Genomic DNA, 26,042 nt, shown 5'->3' on the forward strand with positions numbered 1-26,042 from the left:
GGCACCTGGCTGAGCTCCAGGATCCTGCATCAGGCACCACCATCATGCAAAAACCTGGAAGTTCTAGATATGAACAGGAAGAGGTGTTAGTTCTGTGTATGTAAGAACCTACCTGGACCTACATGGACAGTCACCTGAATAAGGTGCCTAGACACTTTGAGAATTTTATATTACTAAGCATCGCACATAAAGATTTAAGAATCTAAATTCCATCACATAGTGTATGAATCCTGTCTGGAGCAGACATTTAACATTTGTGTCTTGTTTTAGGGTTATGCTCATGTCCAAACACCACCAGCACCTGCAACTTCACATGACCAGGACTTCTTTATTAAATTAGATCTATTTTATTTTTAAGTTCAGAGCTAAGTTTCTTATTTATAGATACTTAAAAAAAAAAAAAAAGCAAATGTCAAAAAATAGGTTTAATGCACATGCAAAGTGTGCTCTTGTTTTTCTACTTTTTACTTTATATTGTTTTTGAAAAGAAGGGCCACTTTAGCCTGTTTGTCACAGGCAGTCATCAATATGACTACATGTTAGATTTGAGGACCACGTTCAATTGGTAGCTAGAACCAACAGTTAGGTTACCTTCAGATTCCACTGTGTGTGTATATATATATATGTGTGTGTTTATTTTTAAAATAGGCTATTCCAACTCCCAGACTCCTTCATTGTTCTGCAAATTGTGGTTTCCATAAAGAAGAAAAAAAGCCATCTGAGCTGGGAATCAAAATACATGAAATATGCTCACTGTCTCTTAAGAAATTATCCCACATTGTTATATATCATAGAAAAAAAGGCAAAGCACATTTTGTTAATCATGTGTTTGGATATCCTGTCATATTGCAACTTCCCAAACAAGTTATATGAATAAAAATGCAAGAACAATATATATGTCACTGCAACAAAAGGCATTTCTGGAGCAAACTGATGGGCTGAACCATGAAGGAAGCTAGCAGTGCACCACTTCCACAAAATAGACTTCCACAAGACTTTACAGAAACCAATGTCACAGTACATTCCCATGTCTCTCGAAGTCAAAATGGATATCAACCATTCAACACATGCATTTAAACAACTGGAATTTTCCCAACCTGATGTCAACAAAGCTAGACCATGTAGTCCACTGCTGATCCACAATTCTCACCACTCTCAAAATTCCCATTTAGAAAGCACAAAGATGCTAAACAGTGATAACAGCCTCTTCCTACCACACTATTTAAAGCATCAGGTATGTGATCAAGCCTCATTTTGCCAAAAGCTTCACATCACAACGTATTCTTGGTCCAACATTTTTGGGCAGCATTGTTCTAGGTACATATAAACACTTTCATGAGAGGGTTGAGTTTATAACATAATTCCAGCATGAAGAGCCACTACATTTCTGTTTGTATGCCTTTACCCAAATAAAAACACCCATCTCTCCGTGGTTGGACAACCCACTTTTATTAGTAGATATCTGTATCATTTCCACAGCCCTAACCTAATGTAATCTCTTCCTTCCATTGTGATTGCAATTAAAGCCTCATTTCTGTGTGGGAAAACTCAAGGAGATCATTTTATGCCTCAACCATTCACTTCTTCAGAGATTTAATAGTATGTAGGGAATACGAAAAGGGAGCTCACTGATTGCCACAACCTAATAGTAAAATCACATAACTTGTTCAGTGCAGAAATTAGCGGTAGAATCAACTGAGACTATGCATTGTCATGCTTTGTCATGCTGGTTTTAAGGTCAGAATGTACAGCTTTGCAAATCACAGCTTTATAGATCCCATGACAGACTACCATGGATGGGCTGGAATCCAACTCCAGCATGCACTTTCAAGCTTTGTAAAAAGTTAAATCTTAGCCCAAATTTCATTAAATCCTCCCTATGTTAACAGGCTATACAGAAACCCTACAGTGAAAGTCCACTAAACATTAGTTAGTAAGTTTTCAAAATCCAGATTTTCAAAATCTCAGCCCGTCTGCAACTTTTTTTTTTTTTCTTTTTTCAGATCTTCTCTCACTAACATTCCTCTTCTGAACAACATAATTTCTATGGTCTGTGCAAGTGGCATAAGTGCACAGTAAGTCCACATACTAAAAAGGCAGGTGTCACTGACACGATAAACCATAATAGCTTCTTCAAATCTGTTAAAGAATTTTTAATTCATAGATCACTTGTCCAATAGCCTGCAATGGCTCCTCTGGAGCCATTATGATCTATCAGGTCACTGTAGTGCCATACATGCACATTAAGTAGGCATGCAAAAATCATTAAAAAATTGGTGATGACAAAAATTACTCTGCAGGCTTGATAAAGATCATTTTTCTTTTTCCACTGAAACATTATAACATTCATTCAGCTGGTAGAAAGTTTTATCTGGTGGACCCCCCCAGACAAGAAAGCTCACTCTACACAGCTCTACAGCTGTTTAAAGTCATTCTTATCAGTTCAGCTTACAATGAACAGAGTTTCTCCCCTCAAATAGTCCAGTAGAAAGTCATTAGCAAATCCTTCAACTAATGTGCTATTCAAAGTATGGCTCTGTTTCCTACATTACTGTTATTTATGCTGGTATTTTAGCTAACATTTAAACAAACAGTAGACAAAAATAAAAAGTCACCCCCAGAGAGAATTTGCAGAGTCCAGTTAATTTGAACCCTGTATGACATTTTAAAAACTGAGATATAACCCCTTGAATAAATGCAAAAGCTTTTATAAAAAACCTTAATTATGGCATACAGACATAGTGTGGAGGTGCTGCAGCATGCTTGGGGAAATTATAGATTTTTTGGTAATTTTTATAAAATCTATGGGAGGAAAAAAAAAAAAAAAAAAAAAAGATCATCATTCATTCTGCATCAGATAATGAGAAATGTATTTTACCAACCAGTTTTCTGCCACTGTGGGTTGATGATATGCCTGTTTTCTTCTGGCCCATTATCTGAGTACTTGAACCCTGGATAACAATGAGTTCATAGAGAATGAAAGTGCTAGGCTTTAATTGTATGTATTTAGTCACGCAAACAGAAGCAATGGCCTGAGAATGGCTAGTTAGCCAGTGACAGCATTTAGCTTCAGAACTGGCTCAGAAGAGCTATTATGAATTGTACTGATATATGCTGGGCTCGTGCTGCAAAATTCTCAATTTAACCTTATTGCTGAAATAAGTTTTGGTGTCTTTTAAATGAAATCCCCACTGCTGCTAATATCCTACAAATAAACACCATTAAAAAAATTAAGACACTGGAAGAATGTGTGGTTTATGTTAAATTTTTCCCTGTCAATCAATTCTGCATGTCTGCATGAAACTGATGATCGCATCATCATGTTAGTTTGCCTGACTTGCTCAGCACAAAGAAGGTGGGAACGTTTTCTCAAGCAGGGATGTCAGCACTTGAAAAATCAATCACCATCTGTGCTCATTTTCTGAAAGGGAGAAAAACAACTCCTGTTTAAGAATACACTAGAACAAATAACTTGAATGTTTGAAAATAAACCACAGGGTCAAAGAAACTTCATAATGAAACAGAAAAGAAACAGTATTGCTGTGATTTTATCACATTGTGCATACGTACTTTATGCATCAAAATCTTGATTCTAAAAATAGATATTAATAATACCTACAGACCAACTGCATGTGAAATGCATACAAACAAGTTACTTTAAAGCCTAGAGTTTTACCTCCTTCTATAGCTGAACCTTGCACAACTTTTTTATTCAGTTCACAATACATCACTGTAAAACTACCAAGATGGAGATGACAGAAGAAAACAAAACAAATGTACTGTTCCAGTCTGCTTAACCTTACATCTAGAGCTAGACCTTGTGAATTTTAGCTTTAATTTTCTTGTTGGTTTCATATTGTTGTTGCTTGTTTTAGGGAGTTTTCCTGTATAAATAACCAACCATTCTGATAAAAGTTTTAAAAGTACCAGGAGCAAGACAGGAGTATTACAAATGCTATCTAGTATAATGAATATCAATTAATCAAATTGTAAAACACTACAAGAGCTCACAATACACAAATAGCGAAGAGAAAGATAAATTGATTTTTGCTGCAGTGTTGCTCCTTTTCAGTAGCACAACTGTGTGAAAAATACCAGTTAAAAAGTGTGCTGAGGCAGCAAAACCATTTAATACTCCACAAACAGTTATCTAAGCCAATGTCCAATAACTAGACAGTACTGTAATGTGACCTACATACTAACAAAATCATTTTTATACATGGGAAGAGACCAGACTTGATACCAGTTAGATAACTGATACAACTTTCAGAGTACTCCCCTACACACACACCCAAACACTTCAGCTAAAATGTGTATTGTATTTTATTTCGTTTAAAGACAGACTGGAACTGGAGTTCCAGCTCCCAGCCATCTGTCTGTTCTTTGCAACTGTTGGGTTCAGTTCTCAGCCTGATTTTGCCTTTCTTTCCAGAACTTTTCTCCTACCTATTACCCTGGAGGGAAGTGGGTAGAAACGAGCAGTTTTAACATCTCTACTTATACCTAAATGTTGATCAGATACCTAACACCAGTGAAATATTTTCTTCCCTTGAAAACATTAAGAATTTTCTATTAAAAGAGATTTGTCTTTTGAGGCATATGGGGAAGGGAGAAATTGTGTTGCCCTCAAGACCACTCCTTTTTTCCTCCTCTGTACTAATGTTTAAGACACTGAGAACCCCCCCTCTATGAACCCCCTTATGAGGTCTCACCCATATTTCCAAACCCAAGAAGTCATCCCTTCCTTCTGTTTCTGTCCATCTCCACAAGATTCTGACACCACCATCAGACCCTAACCAAACTGGACTTCACTCATGGGAACAGCTGCCACCCAACCCTCCCTGCTGTACCCTTGGCCACACTGAGGAAGTTTCCTTCCCTCTCTGAATGTTCTGATTGAGCTCAACACATGCCCAGGGACTGTGTACCCCTGCAGCCTGTGCTCAGACCGCCATCCTCACAGAATTCAAGATACGAAGGATGGTCATGGCAACTCCTGCCTGAGGCCACAAGCACGGTAGGGTGATGGTACGAGAGGCCACATGGGATCTTCTCTGGGGCTGCTCAAAGTGCTGGGGACAAGGATGGAGATGATGACAACTGCCATTCTGCTCTTACTACTCTGATTTGTCCCAGCCAAAGAGCTGTCTCAAAGTGAGCAAGTGGGAACAGAGTCCCCCTTGGCTGCTTGGACCCTCTCAGCAGAGTGTATTTAGCACAGCATTCCTCTCAGCACTTTGAAAGCTGCATCAGAACAAAGAAGACTCACTACATGGTACAGAAAACTAGGAGAGTACATTGTGTATGAAGACTTGAACTGTTCAGAAAAAAATATTTTAAATATTTCAATCAAGATGATTTTAATCATAAATTGAGCAGTTGTCAACAATTATTAAAAAAATAATAATAGTTGTTCTTGCAGAGAGAAAAAGGTAGTGTGATTGCCAGGGTGACAAACTGTATTGCTCACACTGTGCAATACATTTGTTCATCTCATACAGTACCAAGCATTAAAAAAAAAAAAAAAAAGACAACTATCATTAAAAAAGCCAGGACTACTGTAATTGGTAACTAAACTGATATTCTTAGCAGTGGTGCCAAGCCTGGAAGGTCATCCCCTTGAAATAACATATTTGGCTAATTTGGAAGAGTTTGCATTGACAATGTCTGTCAATAAAGAAGAAATTTGATCCAGCAATTCTCAACACATTTATTATAAGTTATACTTGAAACACGTACATTAACAGGATAGTACAAAAATGAACAAATTAGTTAGAACTCCTTTTCATTTACTTTCCTGGAGTTTTTCTGCCAGAAGTTTTACACAAATAAAAACACCGACAACTGCTAAAGTTGACTTAAATATGGGTCTTCATTTACTGAGATGTATTAGTTTGCAATTAAAAAAAAAAAAAAAAAAGTAAATAAAGCTGCAGTGTTTCACACGGGATTGCTAAGTTATTGAAAGCACACTAGAATAGGGTTAGGAAAACGCAAATCAGTGTTGTAGGACTGTTTGACTCCTTAGTAAACAGAAGCCAAACTGTGTCAGTTCTCAAATAAGAGAAAAGACTTGCTAAAAGCTTCAAGATGTTGGGAAGAATGTGCCCTACAATGCCAATTTACTGCAATAAACCTAGGTCAGTAACTAGACTGTGTCTCATATTCTGGATGCAGAAAAAAAAGAAACAAGACCTCTGTGCCTCCTGCTACTGGGGAAAGAGCCTAAAGAGGACTGAAAACGGACAGCTCCTAAAAATAATAAAGCAAATAAAGCAACAAGTAGAGGCAGAAACAGCGATTCTCAGGAAGGACTGAAATGAAAGAGTCAGAGCTGCTAAACTCATTATCATAGGTAGATCTGTTAAAAATTAAATTTTCAGCAAAAAACAAACAAAAAAAAAGGTTCAAACCCAAAACTGGCCAAAAATCGACATTGCAATATGGCAATGTTTACCATGGAGAAGTCAAAACACTTTCCTTAAATTCTGTCATTTGTATTTTTATACTGTATCACAATATAGCGTAAGAATCTAAGAACATTAAATGTAAGCTAGGCATTTCAACTCCATCAAAATATTTGCATAGCTTCCCCTGAAAAAAAAAAAAAAAAAAAAGGAATATATATAATACATGCTGGTAGTCATGTCTTTCAAATTAAAAGCTTTCACCATACAAAACATTTATATTTTTTTTTATTATTTTTTATTTTTAATTATGAGTTTGTGTGTAATGACCTGGCACCAAAAAGGAAAGAAAAATTCTGAGGAATAAAAATCAAGCAGAATAGATGGTTGGATGTTTAAACTGACAAGAAAAAATGAGCAGCTCTGAATGAGACTGGTCTATATAACTGCTACTGCCTGCTACTCACTAGAACAGCTAACACATATTGAGTTCCCCTTGTGCTTTGGGGTTTTGCTAACTGGGAAAGGTCTCCTTGTCCTCATTCTTAGGATAAAGATGGGAGCCCCACCACTCCCAACGGGACCTGACATGGTTGGCCTTATGCATGTTTTAACACTCCCCAAATAACCCACCCTGTGCAGCTACTTGGACAACTTTTGCTTCATATGACCAGGATTGTCACAGTTCTGGCCCCCTGTTTAGTCAGGGAAGAGATGCAGGCTCCAGCTGTGAGAATTTTCAACACCTTAAGTTAGACAAAACACCCAAACCCTAATGCATAAATTGTGGTCTCCCTTACCCACCCACACATCCCTTTCTCTGTCTTCTCTCTGCACCGTTCCAGGAAAACTTCAGTTTTTAGCTGAAAACCAGAAAACAGTGTTAGAGTTGTTTTTTGTTTAAAAGGCACAAATTGTCTTGAAGTACTTCTAGGGTAAATCTGTGGGAAAAAAGGACTCGTTTGGAAAAGCATGTCCAATTTGCAATTTTTAAATTATTATTTTTTTTTTTTTTTAATAAAAACTGTTAAGTCTTACATTTTTCCATCGGTACTTTCCCTTTTCAAAATGTCTTCACTATGAATACCAGATATATAAAAAACAGATCATTATGAACTTCTGCAATGGACATGAGTTAAAGAAGAAATCCATTCAGTGAAAAAATTGAGATTAAAATATGTATTTTATACACATATGTTCTCAAAGGGTGTTTCACTAGGATATTTCAATTATTTCAATAAACACCAAAAAATTATGCCCCCTTACAAGGAGTGAGACTTGGTCAAAATTTCTGTTTAAGGTCATGTTTGAGTATTAATATAAGACTGAAAGCAGTACAGCAATTGGAGGAAATGTGTATACTTTTTAAAAAATTATTTCAAAGCTACAGTGCTGTAGATTTCCTAACATTAGTAGTATACAAAATTAGTACAGAAAAAGAAATTTCACTCCTACTTTCATATTTCTTTAGATCTTAACATGACATTAATGAGCAAATACACACTAGGATGATGATCACACTGTAGGATAAAATGGCTCATATACTGTGTTGATAAGTTAAGATGAAAGAAATCCAGAACAAAGTCACAACACTATTGTGGAGATATGTTTAGATTCAAAAATATTTGTATCAGTCAAAGATAGAAACACCCAAGACAAAAAACAACTGATAAATAGAAACATCCACTTTTTCCACTTGACTGTATAATAAATACACTGTATATGTTAAAGCATTACTCCATTACTAGGCCTAGCTGCCACATGCAGTACGTAAACACATTATATACATATTTTCCATCTGATCTCTGATGCATTTGTAGCTTCTATTAAATATCAATGCCATTCCCAAGCATTTGAGGACAGAATGTAACTTGTGGGAGACAAAGAAGATGCTCAAATAGAAACAGTACTGACACTGAAATCCTGACGCCCAATGATGCAAGGCTGTAGTTGAGGTGCTTTTGAGTAAAATTTGAGATGATTCTTCCTGAATCTCAGAATAAAGCATTGCAATTTGCACTGGACAGTCTACTGGACTATGCTAGAGAACTTCACAGGAAACATGGCTGAAAAATCCAGAAAGATTTCTTGAAGGGCAAGAGAAGCATATAATATGATTGCAACCCCCCATTAAACCACTCCTATCCTAACTATGAAAATTAGCCAGATGACATTTCTTCATTTATAGTCTTTTGGGGGCCTTCCTTTTCAATAGCAATCATGCACCACAGATTCTCCTCTTCATTTTCTTTTCCATCATATGAAGAGGGTTTTTTTTATTATTATTTTTATTTATTTTCTCTTCTCATGCTGACTGACTAGTTTACTTTATACATCATGACACCGTTCCTTCACAACACAGCAATGCTTCCTCATAGTGAGCCTGGTCATTAGATGAATCACTCTGAAGTGTTAATAGTACTACCCAAAAGAGATGAACCTTTAGCATCACAGATGCTCAGACAGAGAAGTCTACAGGACTGGTAACAATTTACAAATATGTCAGACACAGTGGCGCATCATCTTGATTGACAAGATGATGTACTTCATTGTACTTCCATGAACATCTCCAGTACTCTCATCAATCAAGAAACTAAAATTAGCATTTTTAAGATGGCTATATATATATTTATTTTTTTAATGGCATCAACCTAGTGCCATGTACAGGTCAACAGAAAAGCCACTTCTGAGCAATGAAAAGCTGAAGCAAATACAAAAGGTGCTCTGAAAAGATGCTGCAGCAGCCAGCCACTTACCATTAAGAGGGAAGAGGAGTTTATTGTCCAAAAGAAAACTTTCAAACAAGTATGATGTATTATATTTTAGGAATAAATACTGAACTTGACCAGACAGTTCATACCACATGTTACTTTATTATTATTATTATTGTTTAATACAATGTCTTTAAATACAAGTAATTTCAGCTACAAACTATAACTATTTAAAGTCGTGCCTAGAAGCTCCATCATGAGTCAGGTATTGTACATAAAGGTGTGCTGAGGGAAAAGTACAAAATAAATAAATAAATAAATAAGAAAAACACATACTTGGGATACTTTTTGTCTTACTGAAGGGGAAATGTCTCTTTACACAATCTTTAAACAAGAGTAAATAATGGTGATATGATCTTACTGATTTTGCTTCCCCAGTTAATCGGAGTTTGCAAAAACAATTGTCTAATAATGTTATTTTGTGATTTTACAGCTACTCATGTTGGTGCTATGTGAAGGACGCAAGCAGTTATTCTTGGTCATGTATTTGCAAAACCCTGATTGAGAATGATTTGAAGAATTGCTTGTTTGAACTTTTTCCACTAAAGATAGGTTCACAAGGTACTGCATTAAAATAGGCAGGCTAAACCTAAATTAGGATGAATTAGCCCAAACAGAACACCAGATTAACACAGCTATATTCCTTTCAGGTATAAAAGTTTACATCAAGTAAACCAGTTTTTTTTTTTTTTTTTTTTTTTTTTTCCTAACATGCTCTGTTAAACATTTACAAGTTTTTACAAGATGCACATCCTGCTGTCCCATCCTGAACTCAGTCCTGGGTCCAGCGAGGGCAGAAGCACAAGCACAACATTCTGAGGTGAGTTTTGAGCATCCCAGATCATTCTTTTTAACTTGAACATCAGAAGTAATTTTAGGTGGGTGAATCATATCATGAAAATAAGAGTCTGTTTATTTGTTGGTTTTTGAAAGCTATATAAGTCGTACCCAGCCTCTAATTAAATATTCACTAGAAATACATGGGTAATTTGCACATACTTCATGCTAACTATTCTTTTTGTTCTGGAGACAAAATTAGTATTTAATCAGTTAAAACTAGTATTGATCTTTTGCCAAATGAGAAACTGCCCCGACTTATTTCAGTGGCTCCATTTTTCTCCTCCTGACTCTCCTACTGCATACCCCTTAACTTCTGACTGGACCTGTCTCCCCTCCTATCCTTCATCTACTTTGACAGCCAAGCTCTCTGGGAAAAGGACTGGGTATGAAGTGTTCAATACAAATTTTGGTCAGAACTACAAGGTTTTAATCTCAAACCATCAACCAGAAAAGCAGAAGAGTTATAAAATACATATTGGATGGATCTTCTCTTATGCCTCTCCTACACAGGCAGTCAAAGAAGGGAAGAACATGAAACATGGAAGGAAGCTTTCAAGAACAATGCAGCCAAGATAGGTGACAAATCTACGTTACCCTGGAGAAACAGGATGTGAAGTTCAGTTCTGTATTTTTATTTCTAAAGTGTTTGTATTTCTAAAGAATGTAAAATATCAAATATTCTTCTTGAAGAACAATTCTCCCTCTAATCTCTTACCACATTGCTATACACTATACAATAAATATTATCCTGCTCACATGCTTCTGTTTACTTAGCTATCTATATTTGATGCTATCTCACAACATAAGTTTTAGTTCTGTCATCTTAAAATATTAATAGTTGTCAATCAAAACAGAAAGTGTGTAATAAAAACATTCTAGAAACTAATAACCCTATATTTCTACACTCTCAGCTTGGAGCTATGCATTTCTAAAAATGAGATTAATTATATGTTTGTACAGTGTGCAATACAATCAGACAGACCGCTAAACACCATTCTCCTAGCAATGAACACAGACTACATGCATAATCATACAGAGAGAATGTTCATATATATTATGTAATATATGCAGTAGTAAATTAATAGTGCCATTTTCCTTTGGCCCAGAATTTTGATCTGTAAAAGTTTTGGGGGTTTGTGGAGGTTGTTTTTTTTTTTTTTTTATATTTCTGTGAAATAACACAATCTGACTGGTGCCACAATTCTAGGTAGAGAATGAGAGAAAAGGGCACAGTCAATACCAAAATAATTTATGGCAACTTTTTAACAAATATTTAGAAGCATGGAAGCTCCAAGGACAGATACACACGACAGATCCTTGAAGTCATAACATAACAAGGTAAACTGCTGACTTTATTTTAAGGCATCAGGAAAATATCCTTTGAATTCTGTGAAACTTTAGTGGGGACTGTTTGGGACATTTAAATCTGCTCTGGTCAAAGTATTAGCAAATGCACTGTAGAAAACAATCCTGAAACATCAAGAAGATGGACAAGTTTTGTAACAGATCTTTTGCTGCTCCAATTCTTATTAATCTAATCCATCACCCTTACTGAGGTGGCAAAGTTTTATGTAGACTTTAAAATTATGACCATTAGAAAATTATGTCTGCCTGCGTAGTATATACATACGTATGTATGTAAGGTCTGTTTTTTAAACACACGCACAGAAAAAACTTTTGCACCTAATTTGCCCATGCTACAGCTATAACAGTGCATTAATCTGGCAATTACAGAAAGAAATTTCTAATTATGGTTATATGAATGCACAATTTGCATACATAATCACAACCCATGAACTTGTAACTTAGGCATGCAGTAACTTAGATATGTTTACTGCCAAAAATGTAGTAGTATTGGACTATGACATGCTTATGCCACAGAAGCAGGATCAATTTGTCAGCTTTTCCCCAAAATAGAAAATTAGAAATCCTAGAAGGTAGACAACAAGGTGATATAAGAGAGTGAAAGAGGCCTCTGAAAAATTAAAAAAAAAAAAAAAAAAAACTATTTGAGATAGATTTTATTCGGCTTTATTGTGCTCCAGTCACCATGGTCTTGTTCTTGGATTTCCTCTGGCCCCTGTCCCCTGTTTTGCAGGAAGGCTTGTGACTTTCTGAAACCTGAAGTTTACCTAGGATTTTATGCTGGCAATCTGATAACAGTAAAAGTTACTCATAGTAATGGCTCCAGAAAGCATCTCTGTTCCCAAGCCACAGGATGACAGAATACTTTATGGATGTGCAAGGTGTGTTAAAGGAAGAGAATAAAGGTTTTACTTAGTCCATGTGTCTTACTGTTATTTCTGTTATTCCAGAATGGAAATCCTCTTATTGACCAAGGCACTAAGCAATCACTCCCATATGACAGCCAATAAAGAGATCCATTGTTGACATACTTCAGTAGGAAAAAAAAAAAAAAAACACAATGAAAGGGTATGGAGAAATGAAAAGGTATTTTCTTTTTAAACTTTTAGAGAGTAATAGCCATAATTGGCTTCCCTATGTAGTTTGGCCCTAGTTTGTAATAGTATTACAGTGAGAAACAGTGCCCTGCAATGATTTTTTATACACAAACCTTAATGACTTCAATTGCTGCTAAGGATGCAGAATGGTGGCAGGATATGGCTGTTCACCATTAAGGCTCTAAAGCCTTCACAATTACTGAGTATACAGAATATTTATTATAGAGACTGTGCCAGACCTTTTTGTGAGCTGCCCTGGGCCTGTTCTCTGAGCCACATCAAGCAAGAAGTTTAAATGAAACTGCTCCCAAGTTTCTGAAACGGTTTAATAAAACATATACTGACTGTAATATTCACTTTATAGTAGAAAACTATTGCCCTTTGGTTTGAAAAATGACCTCTAGTTGGCTATTTTACTCTCAGCTTCATAGATTATAGTCCGCTGTTGGTCATTTTCTCAATCCACAGGGCAATACTTTTCCATAACAAGCTCAAACTGCAATCAGTATTTGTAGGCTGTTACACAAGTTGAGGATAATATGTCTCAACACATTCTATTATGTGACTAAACAAAAGAAATAACAACCTGGTGACACAGATATATGGAGAAAAACAGTGCAATTCTTCTAATGCTCTAATGCTGAAATGGCAGAAAACCACATTTCTTTGTATTGTACTAATTTATATTACATTTATTGTATTCAATATACAACAATCTCTAATTTGATTTTTTTCATTAATAATGTTTTGTTTTGTATTATCTTATGTCTGTTCTTATTTCAATGTAAAATGACAAATACTGAATTCTATTAATATCAGATTTTAGAAATGACAGCTAGTGACTGATATCCTAACATTAAAATCATATAAAAATGTCTTCACATAAATACCTTAAAGATCAGTTGCTCTTGGGCACACAAAGTGTACATGCATAAAAACTCAGAGGTTTGATATAAGGAAATTCTGATATAGTTTGTAGAGAAGTTACAAGTAATTGTTTCAGCACCTGGCTCCACTATATAATGTGAAATAGAACATTTCAGAAAATTAGTTCCCCTATGATAGAATCAAATAGATGCACTATGTTGACAATAAGTCACGGAAAAGGAAGTGAGAAATCTGTCATCTATTCCAACATGTGCCAATGACAGACCTTAATAAAGTATCACCCCACCTTCCTACACCACGGTTACTCTGATCTTTAGTGCAAGTACAACTTACCTAGCTAGTTGGAGTGTGGCGAGGTTTAATTCTTTAATCAACGGATGATTAAAACTCTTGCAGATTCTTTACTGTGAATGCAAAATATTTATAATTACAAAAGTAACATTCATCTGTAAATAAAAATGTAGTTAGATGTGACACCCCCACACACTCAAAACCAAATGAATAACTTCCCCAAGCTGCAACTACTGGGGTCAAGCAGAAGTGGATATTTTCTAGCTCATTCATCTATAAATTATAAAGCTCTATAAAGAGCTTTCTTTCCTTTAAATGAATACACCACATTTTCCGGGGATCTGGGGGCAGAAGGGAGAATCTTGGCTGAAAGCTGTAAGACCCAGAAGAGAAAAATATTCATTATAGATCTGTATATGCTGCCTCAGAAGCTATATACATCTATAATGCTGAATTTTGAGATCTTAAAAGGGGTTGTTGTTGAGTTTTTGGTGGTTTTGTTTGTTTTGGGGTTGTGTGGTGTGTTTTTTCATCCATTTTCCACTACTGTTCCTATATTATTGCTCAACCATAGATTCATCTGCATTCACTAGCTGAAATTTAAGTCTGGATTCATTTAAACATGGGGGAACTCCATCTACACACTCTAAAACATTTGAGCTAAAGAACATATTTGAATGTGATTACCAGACAATGATGGGCCTTTATCTAAATTCCTTGAAGAGTTGTAAGATATCTAACTCTTTAATAGTTTTTGATGTGTAAGATTTTACAACTTTTATGGTTTTAAAAGAAAGGTTTTCTAATATAAAAAAGACACATTTTTTTTTTTAGGGTAATGAAAATGGCACACTTGTCATAGCATAATGGATTAATTAAGGAATATGATGTTTATCCTAGCTTCTGAGTTGTACGTCTTCATAACTCACTCATAAAAATTAAACGCATTATACTATGCTCCACAGTGATATATGTTTTATTTTTTACCTGTAGAAAATAAATTATTCTAAAATGAATTATTCCATATCCAGTAAGAAATGTAAAAATTACACTGTTATTTTAAAAATTTACATTGCAGTGTATAAAAAACAATCTTCTCACTGTGTTTTTGAACCATGTTACTCCCACTATTATGAAATCATAATTGCTGCTGCCACACCTAAAATCAAATGCCACAGATGTTGTATCTCTTTATAAACTGTGCATTTGGTACCTTAATCACAAAACCACATATAGTATATTTTAGGACTATTATTTCATTGCTGACTGCTTTTGTATATAAGTAACACACAACTATGAATACAAAGACTCAAAATCCTCATTTCTCAAATCAACAGATGAAAAATCCCTAAATAATGTACAGATGTTTCATATTTAAATGAGTTATTAGCATTTAATGCTGCCAATCGTACATGCAGTAAAATTGGTGAATTTCAAGGTACTCGGTATTTACAATGTTTGTTGTTTTTTAAATCCAATGATTCTAGGATAACTGAAAAAAAAATAGTCAACTAATTTTCTATAATATATTTCTGATGTAATCTTTAAATTCCTTTGAGTGGTCAGATATATTATGTTCCATATCAATTCCTTTTGCCTCAAGAAAGTTGATTCTGCTGTCCGTAAGCTGCAGTGTTTCACTAAAAGTAAATTATCTGCCTTTATCTATAGAGTAATCCTCTTCCCCAAAACAAGACAGAACAGTTTCTAATCCTACACAGATAGAGGAATACACATAAACTGTACATTTTACAGTAAAGACAGAGTAATACAATGGTTGATAAATCATGTATGTGTCTGTGTACAAAGAAAAAGGTTTATCTCCTTTCCTGTAAGATGCGTCTATGTTAGCACACATTCCCCATGCTGCCACTGCAACACTCTTTACAAGCTCTGTAATAGAGACATCTAAGTTTAAAAAATGAAGCAGCCCACAGGTCAAACAAGTTCCTGATGAGAAGTGCTTAACCAGAAATATTATTCCACTGATTGTAAGTTTTCATCCATACATCAAACCCTCGAGTCTATTGATTAAATAAAACTAATGTTTCTTTATTTCAAAACATAAGAGAATTAAATCATCCCCATTGTTTTTCCTTGGTTTGGAACTATCAAGTTGTACACACTTGCCATGTGTCCCACTTATAATTACAACATCCTTAAGGAAAGCTTATCCTACAATGACTGATCACGGGTTTCTTGCCTCTTCCTCTAAATCTTCTGCTCCTGGTCATAATCAATGGCACTTGACGGCCCAATATTCTGATCCAATATGGCAAGCAATATGATCCAAGATCTGCTAAAAAAAATCAATAAATTCCTTTGCTTCAGGAAATTTTGCATCAGAACAACTTTAAGCATATACAAATACAAGAATTTACTGCAATTATACTGGCACATCTTTCCTTTCTTATGTCTCTTTCACTGCATAATTAGCTGTATCATGCCTCAGTTTTTCTTGCAGTCCCACATAACATAATCCAGGCAAAGTAGCCCTCACAAAACCTTATCCAAGTCAAGAGCTGCTGGCTTGGAGAACGGAAGACCTCCTTCGGTAAGCATCCACATCAAAATATAGTGTATCCGTATTCTGCTGAGTCCCATGTAGTATTGACCAGGGCCTGAAGACACCATCAAATACTAACTTGGCATGAACACACAACAAACTGCTAACAATGTCTTTGAAGAGCACCAAGAGGTGAATACAAGAGTCTTCTGGGGTTTAGGTGTGGGTGTTTTTTTGTTGCAATTTTTTGCGTTTTCCTTGTTAAAAAAAAAAAAAAAAAAAAAAAAAAAAGTCCAAATTATCTTAATAGCTCCCCTGTGCTGCTAGGTCTCCAAGACAGCCTACAGCTTGATTCCAGTCTAGCTGCACCATGCCGCCCTGTGCTGTTCATCCATACTCCAACACTCAACACATATTGAAATGCAGCCAGAAAACCCTCTGTCGGAGATTCAGTTTCCATTCTGGAGGGTAATTGCAGCTAGGCTAAAACTGTAGCATCTAAGTTCACTCATATCTTTCACCCTACACTTCCAGATGAAAGGGCATGCACTAAACTTAATTCTGTTACTGTATATACACATTTAGTAAGTCAAATAAAGTACTTTTTTAAAAAAACAAGGAATGTTTAATGTACTTCAAATCTTCTTTAAATTATCATAACAGTAAATGCATAATTAGCAATAAATTAAGAAAAAAATAAAAAAAGAATTTATTACCTGTTAGTTATTTCAGTTTAATAGAGTCGCAGAAATGCAGAACAATAAGCAAGCACAGGCATCTGTACTAGTTAAGAAGGCTTCAGTTTGGGCATGCCCTTCAACCTTTCAGTCCTTTTCCACTAGAAATCACTAGTTCAGCATCAGCAAAACTAAGTAAAGATGGAGTCTTTCTTCTACTAAGTAGCACTAATTTCTGCCTGCAGTGCCATTGAGAAGAGGGTCAATCAAATCACAGAGGCGGAAAAGTGTTTGTTCTCATCAGTGAAGGTGAGTTCAAACCACCCTCCAAGCATCAAGATGGCAGAGTCATAGAATGGTTTGGGTTGGGAGGAACATTAAAGATCTCCTAGTTCCAACCCTCCTGCCATGGAGAGAGACATCTCCCACCAGACCAGGTTGCCCAAAGCACCATCCAACCTGGCCTTAAACATTTCCAGGGATGAGGCATCCACAGCTTCTCTGGGCAAGCTGTTCCAGTGCCTCACCACCCTCTGAGTAAAGAATTGCTTCTTAGTATCTAATCTAAGTCTACAAAATACACGAAGGAAACATTTAAAAAATAAATAAAAATCAGCAGATATTATTGTAAAATATAAATGCAATTCTCTAAATCAAGAAACCAGAAGTCAGATCAAGAGCTCACAGCCAGGATTTTCATCAGTCAAAGAGCATAAGAACTCTCCTTATGTATCAAGTCTTTGATTGATATGTGATCTTCTCTTTCTTTTCAGGCAGAACAGCTGTCCAGTGAGCTAGAAGAAATGGCCATGAACACAGCTTTGCGTCTGATATGACTTTGAGACAGAAAATTATCCCAGTGATAAATGCTTTAAATTGTATTTCTATGGAAAAGAATAAATTAAAAATGTCATCCATGAAAGACTTTCTCTCTTTCTCCCTTTGAGCAAGCAATCAACTCTTACCATAAATATAGTTTTTTGGGGCGTAGGGTGGGGGAAGTGGAGCAGTTTCTGATACAGAAGAGAAAATCACACAGAATCACAGAATTTCTAGGTTGGAAGAGACCTCAAGATCATCAAGTCCAACCTCTGACCTAACACTAACAGTCCCCACCAAACCATATCCCTAAGCTCTACATCTAAACGTCTTTTGAAGACTTCCAGGGATGGTGACTCCGCCACTTCCCTGGGCAGCCTGTTCCAATGTCTAACAACCCTTTCGGTAAATAAGTTCTTCCTAACTTCTAACCTAAAACTCCCCTGGCGCAACTTTACCCCATTCCCCCTCATCCTGTCACCAGGCACGTGGGAAAATAGATCAACCCCCACCTCGCTACAGCCTCCTTTAAGGTATCTGTAAAGAGCAATAAGGTCACCCCTGAGCCTCCTTTTCTCCAGGCTGAACAAGCCCAGCTCCCTCAGCCGCTCCTCGTAGGACTTGTTCTCCAGGCCCCTCACCAGCTTCGTTGCCCTTCTCTGGACCCGCTCAAGCACCTCCATGTCCTTCTTGTAGCGAGGGGCCCAAAACTGAACACAGTACTCGAGGTGTGGCCTCACCAGAGCCGAGTACAGGGGAACGATCACCTCCCTAGCCCTGCTGGTCACACTGTTTCTTATGCAAGCCAGGATGCTGTTGGCCTTCTTGGCCACCTGAGCACACTGCTGGCTCATATTCAGCCGACTATCAACCATCACTCCCAGGTCCTTCTCTGCCTGGCAGCTCTCCAACCACTCATCTCCCAGCCTGTAGCTCTGCTTTGGGTTATTGCACCCCAGGTGCAGGACCCAGCACTTGGCCTTGTTGAACTTCATGCAGTTGACCTCAGCCCATCGGTGCAGCCTATCCAGATCCTCCTGCAGAGCCTTCCTACCCTCAAGCAGATCGACACACACACCTAACTTGGTGTCATCTGCGAACTTACTGAGGGTGCACTCAATGCCCTCATCCAGATCATCGATGAAGACATTAAAGAGGACCGGCCCCAGTACTGAACCCTGGGGAACGCCACTAGTGACTGGCCTCCAACTGGACTTTACTCCATTCACCACGACTCTTTGGGCCCGGCTATCCAGCCAGTTTCTAACCCAACGAAGCGTGCGCCAGTCCAAGCCAAGAGCAGCCAGTTTCTTGAGGAGAATGCTGTGGGAAACAGTGTCAAAAGCCTTGCTGAAGTCAAGGTAGACCACATCCACAGCCTTTCCCTCATCCACCCAGCGCGTCACTTTGTCATAGAAGGAGATCAGGTTTGTCAAGCAGGATCTGCCTTTCATAAACCCATGCTGACTGGGCCTGATCGCCTGCTTGCCCTGCAAGTGCTGTGTGATGACTCTCAGGAGGATCTGCTCCATGAGCTTCCCTGGCACTGAGGTCAAACTGACAGGCCTGTAATTTCCCGGGTCTGCCCTCCGGCCCTTCTTGTAGATGGGCGTCACATTTGCTAGCTGCCAGTCAACTGGGACCTCCCCCGATAGCCAGGACTGCTGATAAATGAGGGATAGTGGCTTGGCCAGCTCCTCTGCCAGTTCCCTCAGTACCCTTGGGTGGATCCCATGCGGCCCCATCGACTTGTGCACATCTAAGTGCCGTAGCAGGTCACCAACGAGTTCTTCATGGATAGTGAGGGCCACATCCTGCTCCCCATCCCCTTCCACCAGCTCAGGGTACTGAGTATCCAGAGAACAACCGGTATTGCCGCTAAAGACTGAGGCAAAGAAGGCATTGAGCACCTCCGCCTTTTCCTCATCTCTTGTAACTAAGTTTCCCCCTGCATCCAGTAAAGGATGGAGATTCTCCTTAGTCCTCCTTTTTGTGTTGATGTATTTATAGAAACGTTTTTTGTTATCTTTAACGGCAGTAGCTAGATTGAGCTCCAGATGACCTTTGGCATTCTTAATTTTGTCCCTGCAAAAGTTACGTACCTCAAAACTGCATTTGAAATACATCTAACAAGAAAGGGGCAATAGCTGCTTTTGAGAGGACCACCACTGGGCAGAATGGAAAAAACAAAACAAAACAAAAAAAAAAAAAAAAAAAAAAAAAAACACACTGCAGATTGTCTGGACATTGTGACCTGGGATAGGGATATGTCATAACTTCCTTGATTCTCCTCTGTAAGGAAATGTTCCAAGAAAGCTGAAACACGCACTACTGGTTGATAAAGACATAGAATCTATGACACAATAACTGTAAGAAGAAATGGCTTGACTATGTTCAAGAAAAGCAAAACAAAGCAATAGCAAACACCATAAAACTTCTCAGCAGAAGTAATTGGTACAGATCAGTGCAAATTTATTTAATCTAATGGATTTATATAAATTACATAAATAGAAGACTACATCCACTGAGATAATTCAGCGAATTTATGTTTCTTTCCCTTTTTGTTCCCCTGAATGGCCTTTCTTCCCCTTATTTTCAAACCACCTCCTTCGTCCCTGCTTCTGGAGTCTTCCTCCTCTTCCACATAAGCTGCCATTAACCCTATACAACAGAGTGGTGCACCTTCCATTGCTGACATATGTCTGCTCTTCTGCCTCCTCACCAGTCCCTCCTGGCATCACTGGGTGACAGCCCCTGCTCTCACAGGGATTTTAAATCCACAGATCCAGGCTACAGATCTCAGAAATCCTGCTCAGTGGGATTCTGACAACAGAAGAATGGGAGATAAGAACATAAAAGCAGCCCCAATGTGGTGCCCCATCAGGAAGCCAACTAAATCTGATAGACAGTCATCTCTGACCTAGAAGTAGGAAAGGGATGAGCATTTAGAGAACAGAACAGCAGCTCAGAAAACCTTTATATGGTCTGTAATCAGCCAGCAACACCTAACAAACAGAAAGTATTTGTCCAGGTCTTTACTTCTGGGATAATCAAATCAAGTCCCACCGCCCCCCCCCCCCCACACACACACACACACACTCACAAGTTACATATGTGTTTGTATTTCTATGTTTCCTCTCCTTGTTCCCCACTTTTACTGTGCAGTGACTACCAACAATTATTTTACAGAGAGACTCTATAACAAGCTTACAGGATGCCTTTAGTAATAAGATAATTATTTCTAACTCTATAAAAAATTATAATTTTTAATTTAAAAAGAAATCAAATAAAAACAGCTTTCATCTTTCTTGCCATGTGAAGAAAACATTCTCTGCCTACAACTCAAATTATCATTCTCTCCTTTGTGCAAAACGAATTGACCCAGAAAACTAAAAGGGTAGGAACCCATATTTGCTGTGCTTATTCAGCAGCCAAAAGTTCATGAAAAACACTGTTGTGTATCACATAGCAACCACTTGATGCCTATTGTTAAAATACAGTAGTTATTCAAAAAGTAAAATCTTGCATTCTGTAATAAGAACCCAGGCTGCAATGTGTGTTTACTGTTTTGGGGAAATAGTCATCTTGCCATTTTTTCTTTTTCCATAGCCTTGGCATATTTGGTCAGCTATGCAATGCAGTTACCCACAGGAGAAAAAAAAAGAAACAAAAGAATTTTCCTCCAGTGTTTAACTCACAAGATAATGTGCATTCAAAGCAACACATCAGATCACTATTCAGAGAGTTAAAATGCACACTATTTTTATGCAGTAAAAATGTGATATTCTAGAGGAAGTGTGTGAGGAAGAAAGGGAGAAAAACTCATCACTTTGTGATTGAGTATTGTACGTTCTACATTTTTACCTCTTCCCAAAGTAAACTACCCCAAATGGGTGAGGCAGTAGGTCTCAATCTTTGTCCCTTCCAACTGAACTATTGTATTCTAAAATCCTTTATAGAGGCACAAATGTCAATGTCACAACTGCACAGTTGCAATTCTGCCCAGCACTATTACCTGTCACTTCAGCTGTGCAGGTGTAGAAACTTCACAGGCATCTCCCATTTTACCTTTCCTCCAAATATTTTGTGGTAATAAATGGTAAAAAAAAATAATAAATAAAATAAAGGAGGAAAGAAAGTCCACTCTAGACTCCAAAAAAATATCAACAATTTCTGCTAATTGAGCCTGTTTTACTCTAACATATTTGAAAAGAAGCGACTGGTTGCTTAAGCAATACTGGCCTTCCCTCGTCTCCATGAAAGATGGAGGACAAACAGCTCTCAATTTCATTCACAGATGCAGAAAACTGTCTATTTAAATTATCAAAGCAAGGCCAAAAGGGTTCTTTGAAACAACTGCTGAAGAAGATGAAGAAAAGAATAAGAAAGATATAAACTCCCTTGTAGGTGCTATTATGTGCTATTACACAAATAGCACAACTTAAAACTTGAAGATAATGGCATATTTAATACCAGAAGGGAATGGCAGACTTGCTTAGCATAACTTTGAGATGTTTCATCAAGGCTGTGTACAAACAGGTGTGCAACATTTTTGCTGGCTGTAAGATGCTCATTAAGATTATTTGCTTATCTGAAAGACTGCTTAAACTCCTTTTAGTAGCAAAAAGTAGGTATAAAAAGGGAAAATGTGTGAACTTGTATGTTTTTCCAGAGAAACTTGAGCCTAGCTGTATCCAGGTAAGTATGTGCTGTTTCTATAGTCTCCAAAAAGAAAATTGAATGGTAGGCAGCTAATCCCAGATGAATGAATGGAGCTTGTAAGGAAATGTGAGAATGAATTACGTACCTGGGAGCAAAGAGATAGGGATTATGATTCTAGAGAAAGATGTTTGGCTGCTTGCAAAACAACATAGAAAACACGGATGGATTGAAGTTGCAGCTAGCTTGCTGAAGTTGTTTCTGCTTCTCTTAATAATACTCCTTCACTGGAGGTAAGAGAAGAATGAAGAAAAAAAAAAAAAAAGAAGAAGTCTTCCTATTAACCACTGGCTTACGAATGTGTGTATTCAAACATAAGTGCATACCCCAAAAATATTTGAGTCAGTCAAAAGTTGGATCGGTACGTACTTATAGACAGGCATTGTCTATTCAAAGGAAAAACTTGATTTGGTCACTGGTCAGTGACCTGGCCATGACAGGATCTGGTAATTAGATATGACTTTTGAATAGCTGTAGTTACAATGGTGCAGTCATACATGATTTATCAGCAAGATACTGGCATACTTGATGAAACAAAGCACAAGCTATTATTATTAGTGCACAACTAAAAATTAGGAAAATAATAAAAATAATAATATCCTCTAAATAAATAAAAATAATATTCCTCTGAAAATAATAATCCTCTAAAATAATAAAAAGTATCTATTGAAGGATAATGCAGAATTTTCCTAGCACAACTCAAGTTCTCTCCTGAAAAATGTATCTCTATTCTCATGCTTCTCTAACAGGTTCCCAGCACTGGGTCTGGTAATTTATGATTCACCAAAATACTGCATAGAACAAAAACGGAATACCTACACTGCACCTATGCAAATCACTAAGAATAATTGACTCTAAGGACCAGTAAGAACAAAACCCAAAACCCCTATCAAACATTTATTGAGGTTTGAAGTCAAGAGAAAGTGTATTATTTTTTTTTTAAATGGGGATATATTGGGATTTCTCTAACAATTGACTTGTTTTGCCTGCTTTTAGCTAAGGATCTCAAAGAGCACTCCAAGTGTTAATTAAATTACAAAGCATTTTCGATACAGGTAAATGGTATTATGCCCACAGGGGAACCAAGAGAACATTTATGCTTCATTACTAAAGTCACACAAGTAATTCAGTGACTAGTAATATAACACAAGACTAGTTGCTACTTCTTCCTGATGGCCTCAAAGGAGATAAAAATTAGTCTTAAAAGATTAAAATATTTTCCTCTTGTGCTTTTCTACCTTCAAAAATTAGGCTTTTTATTTTATTTTTCTTACTCTACTTACTGGTAGGCAGAGTAAGGCTTACTGGTACTTTCTTTCAGAATCACACAAAAGAGACCGCTTCCTAGTCTACGTAAGTTCATTCAAGATCACAGTACAGCAATACAGACAGAAACCTAAGCAAGGACAATGAATTGTAATCATGCTTTTTAACTGCTTTTGCAACCACATCAGGACCCACCACACCCTGTTTCTAACCAGCCATAGTCCCAGAGACAACACGTAAGAGCCTCTATCCCACCAGAACGAAGATGGAAAGATGTGCAGATGAAATAATCACTCACTGGCCAATTCATTGACGTCCAATCCTACTTTACCAAAGAAAAAGACAAAATTCCCCCATGGAAGCCAGTCCCTCATGCAATTAATACAATCTCCCACTGAAAGGAACAACAGAAGAAAAAAAACAACAAGGCTCTGAAAATTCTTCAGACAATGGAAAAGTCTATTCTGCACTAGAATGCACCTATTTGGGGTTGCGTGTAAAGAAATGGGGGAGAAATTTTTCACTGACAACTCTGTTCTTAGCCAAGAAAGGAAGCTACCTGTTTACAAGCCAACTTGGCTCTTTGGCTAGTACACCTGCAGGATCTAGAGTAATAAAGTAGTATGATAATGCAGTCAACATAGGAGACAGTCCAGTGACTTACAGTACAACCTAAGGCATACCTAATTAAAGACTAGCTCAACCCTTTTTGGATCTTCAACAAATTATACCTCCATTAGTAAACTGAATTTGGAGAGTACTTCATGAAAGGTTTTTCTGTTTAGTAAATAAGTACATGTATTTATTACTAAAAAGATGGAAGCATCTATTTGAAGTTGTTTTAAACATTTTGAATACAATGTTAAGGCAAGATTTTAAACCTTTCCCCTTATTTCTTGTTACATCATGAAGAATGAGCCACACAGAAGAGATGAAAATGTCTTTGATTTAAATGACCAAGACTTAAAACTGTTTTTACCATGGCAGGAAACAAAGCTGCTGCATATTTTTCCAGTAGTATTATTGTTATATGGTGTGACAATCATCTTTTTTTTTTTTCTTTTCCTAAAAATATGTCTAAAGAAGCACACAGTTTATGCACTGCATTCAAAATATTTTTCTTCATTTACATTGATTGCATATTTCAAATCCTTTTACAGCTGTATCGCTTAGCCTAAATCAAATAAGGAATCCACATAAATGCATACATACACTTTCCTTGTTTTTAGACATTGCTGATATTGACAAGATTAAAATATTTTTCTCATTCATTATTTATTGTGATATGATGAAACTGTAAGAGTAGGTATTTAACAGAACATCACAAAGAGTTAAAATGTGGACATAATGTTTCATTTTGATTTTACTGCAACAGTGTTAAGTGTGTTACTCCCTGACTGCAATAATGACATCTTTAGGTGATGAAGATTTAAGATGCTTTGCAAAGATGCAGTGTTACCCTAACCCTTCAGCCATGCTGATTAGTAGCAACATCAAACAGATGAACCCAATATTCCACACTGAAAGTGCGCCTATTCTGCACTGGAAAGCGTGCCATGACTCAAGTCCTCCTCTAGCAGGGATCTGGGGGAGTTTGTGCTCAGTGCAAGAGCAGCAAACTCTCACACTGCATCAGGTACATAAGTGGTATGACTGGAAAAGCCATCATAAATACACAACTCCAATGCTCCAGCACCATTGTTTTTTTGTCACAATAAATATATCTTCTGGATAATTCTTCCTCTTCTGGGGGGAGCTATTACCTGACAATAGGAGTTTGGGGTCATGCAATGCTATTCCTTCTTGAACCTCAAATACATGGTGCATATGCATGAATCTGTTTATAAAACATACATATCTTGGATTGAAAACAAGAGACATAGCACTGCACGATCCCAGTTTTCAACTCACAGTTGGGCACAATTCTGCATGTTTCTGTTGGCACAGAATTAAGGAAATGCTGAACAGAGAGCACCACAGCAAAGACACCATAACAAAAACTGGTACTGCTGGGCAGAGCAGTATCAACCTTGCCTCCTGTAGTATGTGGCAGTATCTGGGTTAGAATGCAGAAAAACACATTTTAGCCCAAATGCTTATTTTTACATTCTACAATCTATGATAAATATAGGTGACTAATCATAAGGTACTGAAGTCTTAAAATACACCCTTAACAAAATAATGTAATGCACATCTCTCTTTACATGTCAAACAATTTGCCTAACAAATCATAATAATGCAGAATGATAAAAATTCAACCATCAAGCCCAAATACATGCATAAAGATTACCATGGCAAAGAATTGTGAATTTCATTAAATATGTTAAAGGCAAAAAAATTCAGCTTTGAAAAATAGTAATCCTGTCTTTCAACAAAAATATTATAGGAAGCTATGA

The 26,042-nt window shown here is 37.1% G+C and overlaps 1 protein-coding gene across 13 annotated transcripts in view; it reads right to left on the bottom strand.

Moving 5' to 3' along the window:
* ZNF536 (zinc finger protein 536) overlaps positions 1-26,042 on the bottom strand; it is a 351,794-nt gene that overhangs the window by 268,928 nt on the left and 56,824 nt on the right. For 12 of the 13 annotated variants that reach the window (XM_032195430.1, XM_032195419.1, XM_032195426.1 and 9 more), the window contains one exon: positions 13,702-13,772. The exons of the other annotated variant lie outside the window; for it this stretch is intronic. The gene's annotated coding sequence lies outside the window, so the exon portion shown is untranslated. The remainder of the gene's footprint in view (positions 1-13,701; positions 13,773-26,042) is intronic. 13 annotated transcript variants of the gene reach the window in all.

This window comes from Aythya fuligula, chromosome 12 (assembly GCF_009819795.1).
Source record: "Aythya fuligula isolate bAytFul2 chromosome 12, bAytFul2.pri, whole genome shotgun sequence".
Classification (NCBI taxonomy): Eukaryota; Metazoa; Chordata; class Aves; order Anseriformes; family Anatidae; genus Aythya; species Aythya fuligula.